Raw genomic sequence first — 14043 nt, 5'->3', positions numbered from 1 at the left:
TCTGCAGTCTATTATACAGAGTATAGGGAAAGTGCTGCTGCTGATATAGGGAAAGTGTTAGCGTAGGTCCTGTCTTCAAGAACCTCAACAGTCCTTCTTAGGGCTGCATCTCACCGTGTGCATTTTACTTGGTGCCTGCTGGGACTTGTAGGACTACCATTTTTGTATTACGCAGCTAGGTCTGTTTGCAGCAGCCTTTCGTAATATTTTTTTCTGGCTGGAGTGTGCAGTAAAATACCGCTCTCACCGTGAAAGTGCACGCAAATAATTCCTAGCCTCCTGCGAAAAACTTATTTATACCGTTCTCTGTCTGCAGTAAATTAGACAGCGGTCTCACTGCTAAACAGTACTGTAATATTACCGGGGCCACTGCTAAGTATTTCAGCTCTGCCGCTGTGCAGAGCGTCTCACAATACCATTTCCATTGGTGGGGTTGAGATCGCTGCAGTTACCAGCACTATCCACAGGCTTTAGAGTCTTCTCCCACTCCACACAGCCTCTATAATGTACAAGTCTCTGCGAGCAGTAAATTACCCCTAGGTATCAGCGCAAGACAGCGGGCTCATTTTTTCTAGTCATGGGTCCACGTGGTAGACCTTTATTACAAACAGAGCAGTGTGAGAAGGTCCTGTCGTGGATGGCAGAAAATGCATCCAGCAATGTATCGACCACCCAGTCTTCTACGCAGTCCACTACTCCCGGCTTAGGGACTGCTACTCTGAATCCTCTGGCTGTTGCTCCTCCTTCCTCCCAGCCACTTCACTCCATGAAAATGACATATTCTGAGCAGGCAGACTCCCAGGAACTGTTCTCGGGTCCCTACCATGAGTGGGAAAAACTGGTTCCTCTCTCACCTGAGGAGTTTGTTGTGACTGATGCCCAACCTTTGGAAAGTCCCCGGAGTCCGGGTGGTGAGGCTGGGGACTTCCGGCAACTGTCTCAAGAGCTTTCAGTGGTGAGGAGGAGGAGGATGATGATGAGACACAGTTGTCTGTCAGTGAGGTAGTAGTAAGGGCAGTAAGTCTGAGGGAAGAGCGCACAGAGGATTCGGAGGAAGAGCAGCTGGAGAATGAAGTGACTGACCCCACCTGGTTTGCTAAGCCTACTGAGTACAGGGCTTCAGAGGGGGAGGCAAGTGCAGCAGCAGGACAGCTTGGAAGAGTCAGTGGAGTGGCCAGGGGTAGAGGCAGGGCCAGAGCCAAGAATCCCTCAACTGTTTCCCAAAGCACCCCCTCTCGGCAAGCCTCCGCGCAGAGGGCTAGGTGTTCAAAGGTGTGGATGTTTTTCAGTGAGAGCGCGGACGACCGACGAACAGTGGTGTCGCACCAAGATCAACCGGGGAGCCACTACCACTAGCATGCGCAGGCATATGATGGCCAAGCACCCCACAAGGTGGGACGAAGGCCGTTCACCTCCTCCGGGTCACACTACTGCCTCTTCCCCTGTGCCCCAACCTGCCACATAGATCCAACCCCCCTCTCAGGACACAGACACGAGCGCCTCCCGGCCTGCACCCACACCCTCACCTCCACTGTCCTCCACCCCATCCAGCAATGTCTCTCAGCATAGTGTTCAGCTGTCGCTAACACAAGCGTTGGAGCAAAAGCGCAAGTACGCCACCACGCACCCGCACGCACAAGCTTTAAACATGCACATTGCCAAATTAATCAGCCTGGAGATACTGCTGTACAGGCTTGTGGAAACAGAGGCTTTCAAAAATATGATGGCGGCGGCAGTCCCGCGGTACCCGGTCCCCAGTCGCCACTATTTTTCCCGGTGTGCCGTCCCAGCCATACACCAGCACGTCTCCCGCAACATTATACGTGCCATCACCAACGCGGTTACTGGGCAGGTCCACTTAACCACGGACACGTGGACAAGTACTGGCGGGCAGGACCACTATATCTCCCTGACGGCACATTGGGTGAATTTGGTGGAAGCTGGGACCGAGTCAGAGCTTGGGACCGCTCGCGTCCTACCCAGAATAGCGGGTCCTACCTCGATGCTGGTATCTGCGGCGGTCTATGCCACCTCCTCTAAACCCTCCCCCTCCTCCTCCTATGCAACCTTTACTTCGCAATTAAGAAGTGTGAGCAGCACGTCACTAGCAGTCGGTATCGCGCGGCGCAGCAGCACAGCGGTGGGCAAGCGTCAGCAGGCCGTGCTGAAACTAATCAGCTTAGGTGAAAAGAGGCACACGGCTCCCGAACTGTTGCAGGGTCTGACAAAGCAGACCGACCTCTGGCTTTCGCCGCTGAGCCTCCAACCGGGCATGGTCGTGTGTGACAACGGCCATAACCTGGTGGCGGCTCTGCAGCGTGGCAACCTCACACACATGCCATGCCTGGCCCACGTCTTCAATCTGGTGGTTCAGCGGTTTCTAAAAAACTACCCCCACTTGTCTGACCTGCTCGGTAAGGTGCGCCGTGTCTGCGCACATTTCCGCAAGTCCACCACGGACGCTGCCACCTTGCGGACCCTGCAACATCTGTTTAATCTACCAGAGCACCGACTGCTGTGCGACCTGCCCACACGGTGGAATTCTACGCTGCACATGTTGGCCGGGCTGTATGAGCAGCGTAGAGCAATAGTAGAATACCAACTCCAACATGGGCGGTGTAGTGGTAGTCAACCTCCTCAATTCTTTACCGAGGAGTGGGCCTGGGTGGCAGATACCTGCCAGGTCCTCGGAAACTTTAAGGAGTCTACCCAGATGGTGAGCAGCGATGCTGCAATCTTTAGTGTTACCATCCCGCTGCTATACCTGCTGAGAAGTTTGCTGCAAAGCATAAAGGCTCATGCTTTGCGGTTGGAATAGAAAATGGGGGATGAGAGTATGTCGCTTGATAGCCAGACCACCCTCATGTCTATATCTCAGCGCGTTTTGGAGGAGGAGGAGGAGGGGGAAGAGACAGCTGGGCACACTGCAGAGGGTACCCATGCTGCTTGCCTCTCATCTGTTCAGCGTGTATGGGCTGTGGAGGAGGAGGAGGATCCTGAAAGTCATCTTCCTAGTAAGGGCAGCCATGTCTTGCGTACTGGTACCCTGGCACACATGGCTCACTTCATGTTAGGATGCCTTTCTCGTGATCCTCGCGTTAGACGCATTCTGGCCAACACGGATTACTGGATGTACACCCTTCTCGAACCACGGTATAAGGAGAACCTTTCCACTCTCATTCCCGAAGAGGAAAGGGGTACAAGAGTGATACAATACCACAGGGCCCTGGTGGAAAAAGTGATGCTAAACTTCCCATCTGACAGTGCTAGTGGCAGAAGACGCAGTTCCGAGGGCCAAGTAGCAGGAGAGGCACGGAGATCAGGCAGCATGTTCAGCGCAGGAAGGGAAACACTCTCCAAGGCCTTTGCCACCCATAGACGGATGATTCCCCCAGGTGTTTAGTGCAGCTGGGGGAATCATCACGGATAAGCGTACCCGCCTGTCAACTGCCAGTGCTGACATGCGTACACTCATAAAGATGAACAAAGCCTGTATTTCCCCAGACTACTCTTCTCCACCGGCGGATTTTTTATCAATTTTTTAAATCAAATTTCAAAAGTTTTGATACTTTAACAAAACCCAATTTTTTCCACAGGACTGACCCCAGGCTCTGTTACAAATTAAGCAACAGCGAGCTGTATTTTTAAAAAATATTTATGGTTCTCACGTGCCCTCTCGGTTGAGCAATGTTTCAGGGGTACAGTTGTATTCTTGGTACACTAATTTTTCTGGCCCTCGCCTATACTGTTATCTAACTAATTTTTCCGGCCTTCGCCTACACTCATGGTACACCAATGTTTCAGGGGTTCGCCTATACTCTTGCTACAGAAAAGTTACTGGGGTCTGCCTATACTTCTGCTACAGAAATGTTACAGGGGTCTGCCTATACCTTTGCTACAGGAATGTTACTGGGGTTTGGCTATACTTCTGCTACAGAAATGTTACAGGGGTCTGCCTATACCATTACTACAGTAATGTTACTGGGGTCCGCCTCTACTTTTACTACAGAAATGTTACTGGGGTCCGCCTCTACTTTTACTACAGAAATGTTACTGGGGTCTGCCTAAACTTCTGCTACAGATATGTTACTGGGGTCCGCCTATACTTTTGCTACAGAAATGTTACAGGGGTCTGCCTATACCGTTACTACAGAAATGTTATTGGGGTCTGCCTATACTTCTGCTACAGAAATGTTACAGGGGTCTGTCTATACTTTTACTACAGAAATGTTACTGGGATCTTCCTATACTTCTGCTACAGAAATGTTACTGGGGTCTACCTATACATCTGCTACAGAAATGTTACAGGGGTCTGCCTTTGCTTTTACAACAGAAATGTTACTGGGGTCCGCCTCTTCTTTTACTATAGAAATATTACTGGGGTCTGCCTATACTTCTGCTACAGAAATGTTACTGGGGGCTGCCTATACCGTTACTACAGAAATGTTACTGGGGTCTGTCTATACTTCTGCTACAGAAATGTTACAGGGATCTGTCTATACTTTTACTACAGAAATGTTACTGGGGTCTGCCTATGCTTCTGCTGCAGGAATGTTACAGGGGCTTACCTATACTGTGGGTGCACAAAGACTTCCCATCGCGGTGTTTTACCTGTCTGGCACAAATACACTGACTGACTTGAGTAGGGTACAGAGTGCAGATGGCTTTCCCCTTTCGTTGTCGATTGAGGTATCCAACACCTACACAGAATGAATAGTGTGTGGACACATGGATTTCCAATTGCTATGTCACTCGCGGCACCTTGGGTCACACAAGGTGTTTGCTGGGACCGAGCCTGACCCAGGGCCGGCTCACATACTTCCCACACAGACTATAGTGGGTCCTTGTCATGGTTTCTTGGCCTTGTAATGCCACCTCCTCCTCCAGCTTGGCGTCATGGTATCAGCACTGGGCAACATGTATTTTCTCTCGTGTTACCACAGTAATCTGTGGCACTGGTTTGGGCCAAACAAGAGGAGCGTTACTGCATTCATGAGACTTCACAGCTGTACGAGCATCGGAGTCCGCTTTATGCCCACCATTGCTGAGGGTGTGTGCAGAGGCCGAGGTCCTGAGGGAAATGCAACTGCGCCAGGTTGGGCCCGTGGAACTTGTTCCTGGTTAATCCAGTCTTTGTAGCGGTGAAAGCAACCGCAACTAATTAAATGAGATGTTCACTGCTGTACTAGCATCTGAGTCTGCTTTATGCCCAAGATTGCTGAGGGTGTGTGCAAAGGCCGAAGTCCTCAGCGGAGTGAAAGTCTGCCATGTTTGGGCACTGTAATTGCTTCATGTTTAATACTTTCCTTGGGTTCCTTTGGCTCGCCTATGTTGTGAGTGCACAAAGACTTCCCATAGCAGTGTTTTACCTGTCTGACACTAATACACTGACTGACTAGGGCAGAAAAGTAGGCCGAGGCCCTTCGCAGGGTGAAACTCTGCCATGTTTGGGCACTCTGATTTCCTCATGTGTAATACCATGCTTGAGTTTCTTGGGCTAGCTTATGCTGTGAGTGCACAATGAGTTCCCATTGCGTTGCTTTACCTGTCTGGCACAAATACACTGACTGACTAGGGTAGAAATTTGGGCCGAGGTCCTTGGCGGGGTGAAACTCTGCCATGTTTGGGTGCTCTGATTTCTTCTTGTGTAATACCATCTTTGTGCACCGACAGCATAAGAAAGCCCAAAAAACTCAAAGACTTTACATTGCAGTGTTGAGCTAGCTAACATCTACACAGAATGAATTGTGTATGGACACATGGATTTCCCATTGCTATGTAACTCGCGGCACCTTGGGTCACACAAGATGGAGGCTGGGACCGAGCCTGACCCTGGGCCCGCTCATGTGCTTCCCACACAGAGTATTGCTGCATTGTGAAGATGTATAGAAGTGCTGGCACCTGAGTCCCCTTTATGCCCACGTTTGCGGCTCCTGACAATTTTGTGACGGAGGTGCCACGGGATTGGAATGATGATCGTACGTCAATTTATCATTGATTCTCAACAGCATTGTGGGCTATCGCCCCCCTTTCAAAGAGGGTTGCTGCCTGGCCCTGCCAACCCTCTGCAGTGTGTGCCTCCGGTTTCTCCTCATCGCAGACGCACTTAGAAATAGACATGAGAGTGGTGTAGCTATGAAGTGAGCGTGTGGCATGAGGGCAGCTGAAGGCTGCGCAGGGAAACATTTGTGTGCGCTGTGGACGCAGGGTCGTGCGGGGGGTTGGGCAGCATGTAACCCAGGAGAAGATGCAGTGGTGTGTCCTGCAGGCAATGCTTGTGCTTAGTCGGAGGTAGTGTGGTGCTTAGCTAAGGTGTGCCTTGCTAATGAGGATTTGCCTGAAGTAAAAATTGTTAGGGGGGGGGGGCGACTCTTGCCCCCATTGTGGCTTAATAGTGGGACCTGGAAGCCTGAGATGCAGCCATGCATGCTGCCCCTGCCCTATCCATTTCTGTGGTGTTTCCATGACTTTCGGTTTTTTTCCAGAGTTTCACAAGTCATGACCTATGCGGAGCATCGGTCCCTTACAAAAATGCTCAAGTCGCCCATTAACTTCAATCGGGTTCGTTACTCGAAACGAGCTCTCGAGCATCGCGGAAAGTTCGACTCGAGCAACGAGCACCCGAGCATTTTTGTGCTCGCTCATCTCTATTAGTATTTTTTCAGTCCACTTTCTTCAATGTTGCTTTTGTCATCGAAGTTCCGTAACTCAAATCAGTTCTTTAGAAATCTCAATCAGGCATGAGAGACTTATCTTGTTTCCGTATTTAGTGGCAGCTTCCTTACAGGACTTGGTCCCTCCTTGCCAAATAATCCACGACAACTGAGAAATATCTAGGTGTTTCCCCGAATGCCTGCTCATAGATCAGAAGATGGCTTTTGGATGCTACTTTCATTATCTATAGTTCTATTGGGATTTGATTATTCAGGCTGTTTTTGTCCATAATTATGTCTGCCAGAAATTCTACACTTACAAGATCTTGTGCAAGACCAACGTGAAGAAGGACAAGACACCGTAGATCAGACCAGACATTAGGATTAATCATTTGAAAGTCTAATGACTATTTATGCCAAGCGTCTTCATTGACTACTTGAAAACTAAGCGAATATTTTAGCATCTGCAGACAATTTTTATCCTTGGATGGGGCATTTTGAATGTTTTCTGTATGTATTGCTCAGTAACTTTTCAAAAGGGATTCCTTTCGAGAACTGGAGATAGTCACAGTCAATTGATGTCAGTGTGTTAATAAATTCAGGGGATGTAGAGCAGCCTTCCATTAGTAGCAAGTTGTAGATGTCAGAGCATAGTTCAGAGGGGTTGTCTGATGAAGGTAAACCCCTTTTTAAGGTGAAACTATAATTGCAAGGAGCAGCATTGCCTAAGAACACGTTGTAGCGAAAATGCAGCATAAGATGTAAGACATTAAAATATTGCAAGGACACATCAGGTATTCCCGACTGTAGCAACCTATAGGTAGCTTTCACATCTGTGTTGGGGCTCTGTTTCCCTTCTCCATTATGGTACCCATATTGTGTTCCTGGATTTAGAATTGTCCTATTTGGATGAAAAAGTACAAACAAAAACCCATTTTAAACATACAGATGTAAATAGCTATTTGATTTTCTCTAGCTGTCATGCTAAAGGCTGGAAAACCAATACTCCTTACTGACAATTTTAAAGGATTAGAAGAAACTGTTCCTCAATAGAAGTCTATAAAGAACAAGCATTAGTTTTAAAGAAAAGATTTAGGGACAAGGGATACCCACAGACACTCATAGACTTCTATGAAAGAGTATTGACAGAAGAAGCTCCACTAATCTCAAAAGGAAGCCTGATTTCCAAGGATAAAGATCTCAGTTATAAGACCTTGTTTGCCACTAAATATAGTTCTTGATTAAGAAAATATTAAATAAACATTGGGATATTCCAAGAGGAGATCCTTTCTTAAAGAGCGAGATTCGGGAAATCTTGAGGGTCATTCATCAGAAGAACAAGACGCTAAAAAAATATTTTGGCGCCTTCTTGACCTTATAGAAAACACTCTGAAATAAAGGCCACCCTTTTAAAATCAGTAATAGGTGTCTATAAATGTGGCCATGGACGCTGCAAATGTTGTCCACATATACAACAAGGAAAAAAAGAGGTTTTTATTGACCAAAAACAAAAGCCTATTAAAATAAAACAATCCCTGAATTACGGCTCTGAGTTTACCTGTCTTATAGAATGCCCATGTGACCTAACATACATAGGGCGAACCATTAATACATTGAGATCCCGTATGAACAAACATAGCTTCAATATCTTGAAGGGCTATACCAAACATAGTGTCAAGAGACTTTCTGGATAAGCATAATAAGGATGTTTCAAATCTCTGGGTAACTCCATTAGAGTGCCTAAACTCAGGGCCTTTATCATGACTCAGAGCTAGGAAAATGTTTTGTGATAGCTGCCTTACGCAGGGGTTCTCCATGCTGGCAGGTAGAGGGGGGTCCCAAGCTAGGGAACCACCTTTATGATATCATGATGTCCTAATAGGGCATTTGTCAAACTCTGTACAGTGATCCCTCGTCTACCGCGAAGGTTATGTTCTAGAGACCCCTGCGATATGTGAAAATCAGCAAAGTAGTGGCATTATAGTTACACATCAATCTGTCGGGTGACCTGCCAAACAATCGAAAAAGTGAACAAACAGACCGATGCTACGATCCGTGAGCCAATCAGCGCCCAGGATACAGATCACATTCCATTAGCCAATAGTGCGCCGTGTACAATCTCGTGTTGGCAAGCGCTAGCGGCGTACTGTATTTCCTGTATGTACCGTGAAATTCCACAATATAGCGAAAACAGAATTCGATATGGTCTATCTAAGATCCGCGAGGCACTGAAGCCACAATCATTGAACCGCGATACAGCGAGGGATCACTGTATTGCACATTTGTAATTTCCATCACTTTAGTGTGGTAGTACTCTTACATGCCAGGACTCTCCTGCGGCACTTTCAGTGCGGTTATTTTAGTTCTATTGGATGTTTGTATTTTATTGAACTATTCTGCTATTTTAATCTGCTGTTCTTAATAAACTACCAGACACTTTGTCCATCTTCACACGAGCGTATGTGTATTTGTGCGCACATGAGCATTGTGTTTTTGCGGAATAAATTGCGTATGGTACTGTACTTTTTGCGCCGCAAGGTACATTCATTTGTGTGTGACAAACAAAGACGCACCGATTTAAATGGCTAATTATCTAATGAGTTCCAAATGTGTTCCAGTGGAGTTACACAGTGTTTCACGCATCTAATTGCATATTGCGTATATCACCATTGACTTCTATAAGAGTCTTGGTGTGCAAAGATGCAAAAAAATAGAACATGCTGCGGGAGGGGGGGGGGGGGGGGGTGACCAAAACATGCAGGAAAAATCTGCGTTTGTGAAGGAACCTATTGAAGTCAATGGGTTCTTTTCTCTGTATATTGCACATAAATTTTGCGCGTGTAACTATGTCCCTGTGAACCTGCCCTTTGAGAGCCGACTTCTTCCCTTGTATGTAGTTACAGTGTGGGGTGCGCGGATACTCCGCTAGGCCGTGAGTGCCTTGATCATCCTTCTGGGAATTGTGGTGAGCAGCCTACTATGTCATATTACATTCGGCAGACTCTCGCCTAAAACAGGGATGGATCTTCTGTTCAGTTTGGCATCGGCACAGTCAGGGTTTGTGATTGTGATGTCGGATGAAGTCAGCTGTGTTGTAGCTTCAGCCCGCCGCTTACAACTGGGGTATACATACAGCAATGTATCCACAGGCTTAGTAAATAAATGAGATTGTGTACTTATCCAACATATAGCTTTCAAGCAAATTCGCATTATGTTGCATTTAAAGGAAACTAAGCTTGTTTAAACAAACTTTTCTCCTCTACCCGCCAAAGTTCTTGTATTGTGCGGATGATTGTCCGCAGACAAAAAGTGAATTTTTGTTTGTTGTGCACTCTGCAGGTCTCTGAAGCTTTAATGTTATAATGCAGGATAATACACTATGGCTTTATAGACAGTAATGCTTTCTTCTCTTTATTTGATGTGAGATCAAAGTTTAGGATATTACAGCTGGCCAAATAACAAAAAAAACTGAAAAAAACAAACAATGGTGCATCATTTCACTCTGTAGACACTTGAATGACCTTGAAGTGTCCTTGGCAATGGTTCAAAATTAACACTTTAAAAATACTTTGTGCAAAGTATTACCAAGTCTATGAGCTTACAGATGTAGCACTTGCCCAAAATCAACATTTGGTGCATTATACTAACAGAGCAGCATGTCGAACGTTTGTATGCTCTTTGAGTTGCACAGCCACTGTAATACAAAGTGAACGTGCAGCCTGCTTTGGAAATGGCGTAGGCGTGCTATGTTCACAGTGTTGCATGCCACGCTGGTTCTTATGGAGAACACTGCATCTATATAGTATAGTAATAAAGTCCAAGACAGCACTACTCCATCAAACCCTCACGGTGGGACCGTCCAATGTGCACGCCACAGCAGGGAACCGGATCGCTCAGCCCCAAAACAGCACAGTAGATAAAGATGACCGTGGCAGCAGGAAGTGATGCACTTCCTGCTGCCACGGTCATCTGCATCTATATAGTATAAGTAGCCTATATCTTTACTGAGATGTGACACTGGATTCATATATATATAGATTTTGCAATAAATCAGCATTTTCTTGCCCTCAGTGTGCTAATGATGGCAAACCCGTCAGTTGTTACATGCTGTGTATAATGTATTGATTACTAAATTACAAGTGATAGTCAACCTCAACAGATGATGTAAGATGTAGTTATGAAGTATGTAACATTTTAGAACATTTTTTTTAATCGCTGCATTCAAAGACTCCTAACATTTTTTTTTAATAACGCTGTGGGAGGGATTTCTTTTTCGGGATGAGTTGTACTTTTTAATGGTATACAAGTAGCGGAAATGCATCCAAAACAGAATAAACTTTTGCAGCCGATTTCAGAAGATACTGCGCTCCCCCTCACCTACGAAGTCTTCGTGCCCGCCTTCACTGGGCACATGGTGGCATCTAATGAGCGCATTGCCTCTGGTCATCTGAAGCCACTTCCACATCACATGATCACTGGTGCTGTGACACTAGAGTTCGGAGCCAAAGCTTCCATTCTCTTCCCTGCTGTGGAGAAGTGCTGACAGCGGGTGACCGGACAGCTGAGCTGCTGGGGTCTGAACTGGCAAAACATAGTTGTCAACCGCTTATGACCTATCCAGTAGAAAGTCAATCAAGAGCATTTTGTATCAACAACCCTTTGGGTCCAGGTAAGATGTCTGCGTAAGCATTTTTAAATGGAGGACAAGATCACTACATAATGTGCGGCTCGCAAGTTCCCTTCAACATTATTCACAATAGCAACCGCAACATGCGAAACTTCAAATGCCGCTGTCCATTCAGAAAACCCTGAAACAGAGTTAAAGGTCCTGAACAGCCTTGTGTTATGTGACAGCAGATTTCATTCAGTTGTCGTAAGATGCCAACCAGGGCTGGTACGTGTTAGAGGCTGTGATGGCGAGCCTGTGGCATGTCACTATATTAATTGACTTTTATTTTAGTGTATGAAAGAGCAAAGCATCTTAAGGGCAATACGCTTTCAATTGAAAAATGGAAGTAAAACTGTTTGCAAAAAATGGAGTGTCACAAGCATGGCTTTAAATTGTGCAAGAAAAAAACATTCCTCCTTTGGGCAAAAGGCACCTAAAAAAACATGAAATACTATGATGATATTTGGACAGTTTTCAGGTGAGCGAAACCCACCAGCCCCCTCACACCCATAAAAATACTAGTAATTATTAGGGAATTATAGTACCAGTGTTTCTGGTGACGCAATGCGCCACACAGCTGTGCTACATGGTAAAGCCATTATGATTTACAGACATCACACACACAGCTCTACTACATACATCGTGACTCCACACATCACACACACAGGTGTACTACATCCATCCTTATTCTCAAACATTACACAAACAACACAGCTCTACTACATGCATGCTGACCCCACACATTACACACACAGCTCTGCTACATCCATTCTGATTCCCACAGATTAAACACACAGCACCAGACACACACAACTCTATTACATGCATGCTGACCCCACACATGACACACACAGCACAGTACAGACACAGCTCTACTACATCCATCCTGACCCCCCAAATTATACACACAGCAAATGACACACACAGCTCTGCTACATGCATCCTTATTCCCACTGTGGTGGATTTATTTTGGGGTCCAGTCCACGGCGTAATCAATAGAAATGTTTGCACCCTTCCAGATTTATGTTCAGAGATTGTGCGCACAATGTAAGAGATCACCGGGAGACAGACTGTCAGTGTAGAAAGTCTTCCTGGACCCTGTTTATTAGTAGGCATATAGCATCTTATATAGCATTATACGTTAATTGCCCTTTATGGGCAGCAGGAAGCAACACATGGTTGGAAATCAAAGCATGGGATTAGGTGGTCCAAATATGGTATTTTTACATCCGGTCCTGCGTGAGTTGCTGTTGTCATGGACGTCTGACATCACGTGGTTTCAGGTGCAAAATCAGCACCACCTTTCAGTGTTCGATGGAGGGGGTAGGGGCGGGAATGAGCAATGTGTCGTTAAATGACGCCTGAGGGTTATGTGTGGGTAAAAAATGTGCCCTGAGGTTATGAGTGTGTGTTTCTATCAAGCTGCATATTCTTATAACGGTTAGCAGTACAGGATGCATTCGGCACATTCCATTCTTCTGGCTCTGATAGTGAAATAGACATTTCACCTAGTATAGATATATATATGATTCACACACATTACACACACAGCTCTGCTACATGGTACATCTATTATAATGCCCACACACACAGCTCTACTACATCCATTTTGATTTCCACACATTACACATACAGCTCTGCTACGTGATATATCCATTATGATCCCCACAAATCACACACACAGCTCTACTACAGCCATCTAGATTCCCACATATTACACACACAGCTCTGCTACATGGTACATCCATTATGATCCCCACATAACTCTACTACACCCTTCCTTATTCACACACATAACACACACAGCTCTGCTACATCCTGATGCACACACATCACACACACAGCTCTGCTATATCCACATCCATCTTGATTTCCACACATCACCAGACTCCTGGATACAGTAATCGGCTACAGGTCATGTGATTCTTGACTCCACCCATACAGGTAGTCACATGATGGTGATGTCATCACAGGTCCTGGTGGCTGCTGTCGGCTTATCCAATGTACAGTGCTTTCTACCAAACTGCACAATGGCTCCTCCCACAGCAGTGACATCACCACAGGTCCTTCAGCCTGCCCGATCACTGTGGTGGCAGTAGCTCTGTCTTCTGTCAGGACCGCAGAGTTGTGTCTGAGATAATAATGGCTTAAAGGGGTTGTCCCGCGGCAGCAAGTGGGTCTATACACTTCTGTATGGCCATATTAATGCACTTTGTAATGTACATTGTGCATTAATTATGAGCCATACAGAAGTTTTAAGAAGTTTTTCACTTACCTGCTCCGTTGCTAGCATCCTCGTTTCCATGGAGGCCATCTAATTTTCGGCGTCTAATGGCCAAATTAGACGCGCTTGCGCAGTCCGGGTCTTCTTCTTTTCTCAATGGGGCTCCGTGTAGCTCCGTGTAGCTCCGCCCCGTCACGTGCCGATTCCAGCCAATCAGGAGGCTGGAATCGGCAATGGACCGCACAGAAGCCCTGCGGTCCACCGAGGAAGAAGATCCCGGCGGCCATCTTCAACCGGTAAGTAAGAAGTCACCGGAGCGCGGGGATTCAGGTAAGCGCTGTCCGGTGTTCTTTTTTAACCCCTGCATCGGCGTTGTCTCGCGTCGAACGAGGGGGGGGGGGGGTTGAAAAAAAAAAAACCCGTTTCGGCGCGGGACAACCCCTTTAATTGTATTCTCATTTTGTTATTTTTGTCCCTCCCCTTCTGTTGGTCAGGCT

Source organism: Eleutherodactylus coqui, chromosome 9, assembly GCF_035609145.1.
Source record: "Eleutherodactylus coqui strain aEleCoq1 chromosome 9, aEleCoq1.hap1, whole genome shotgun sequence".
In the NCBI taxonomy this organism is placed as follows: domain Eukaryota; kingdom Metazoa; phylum Chordata; class Amphibia; order Anura; family Eleutherodactylidae; genus Eleutherodactylus; species Eleutherodactylus coqui.
The sequence above is the reverse complement of the archived record's forward strand: the minus strand, read 5'-3'. Positions refer to the sequence as shown.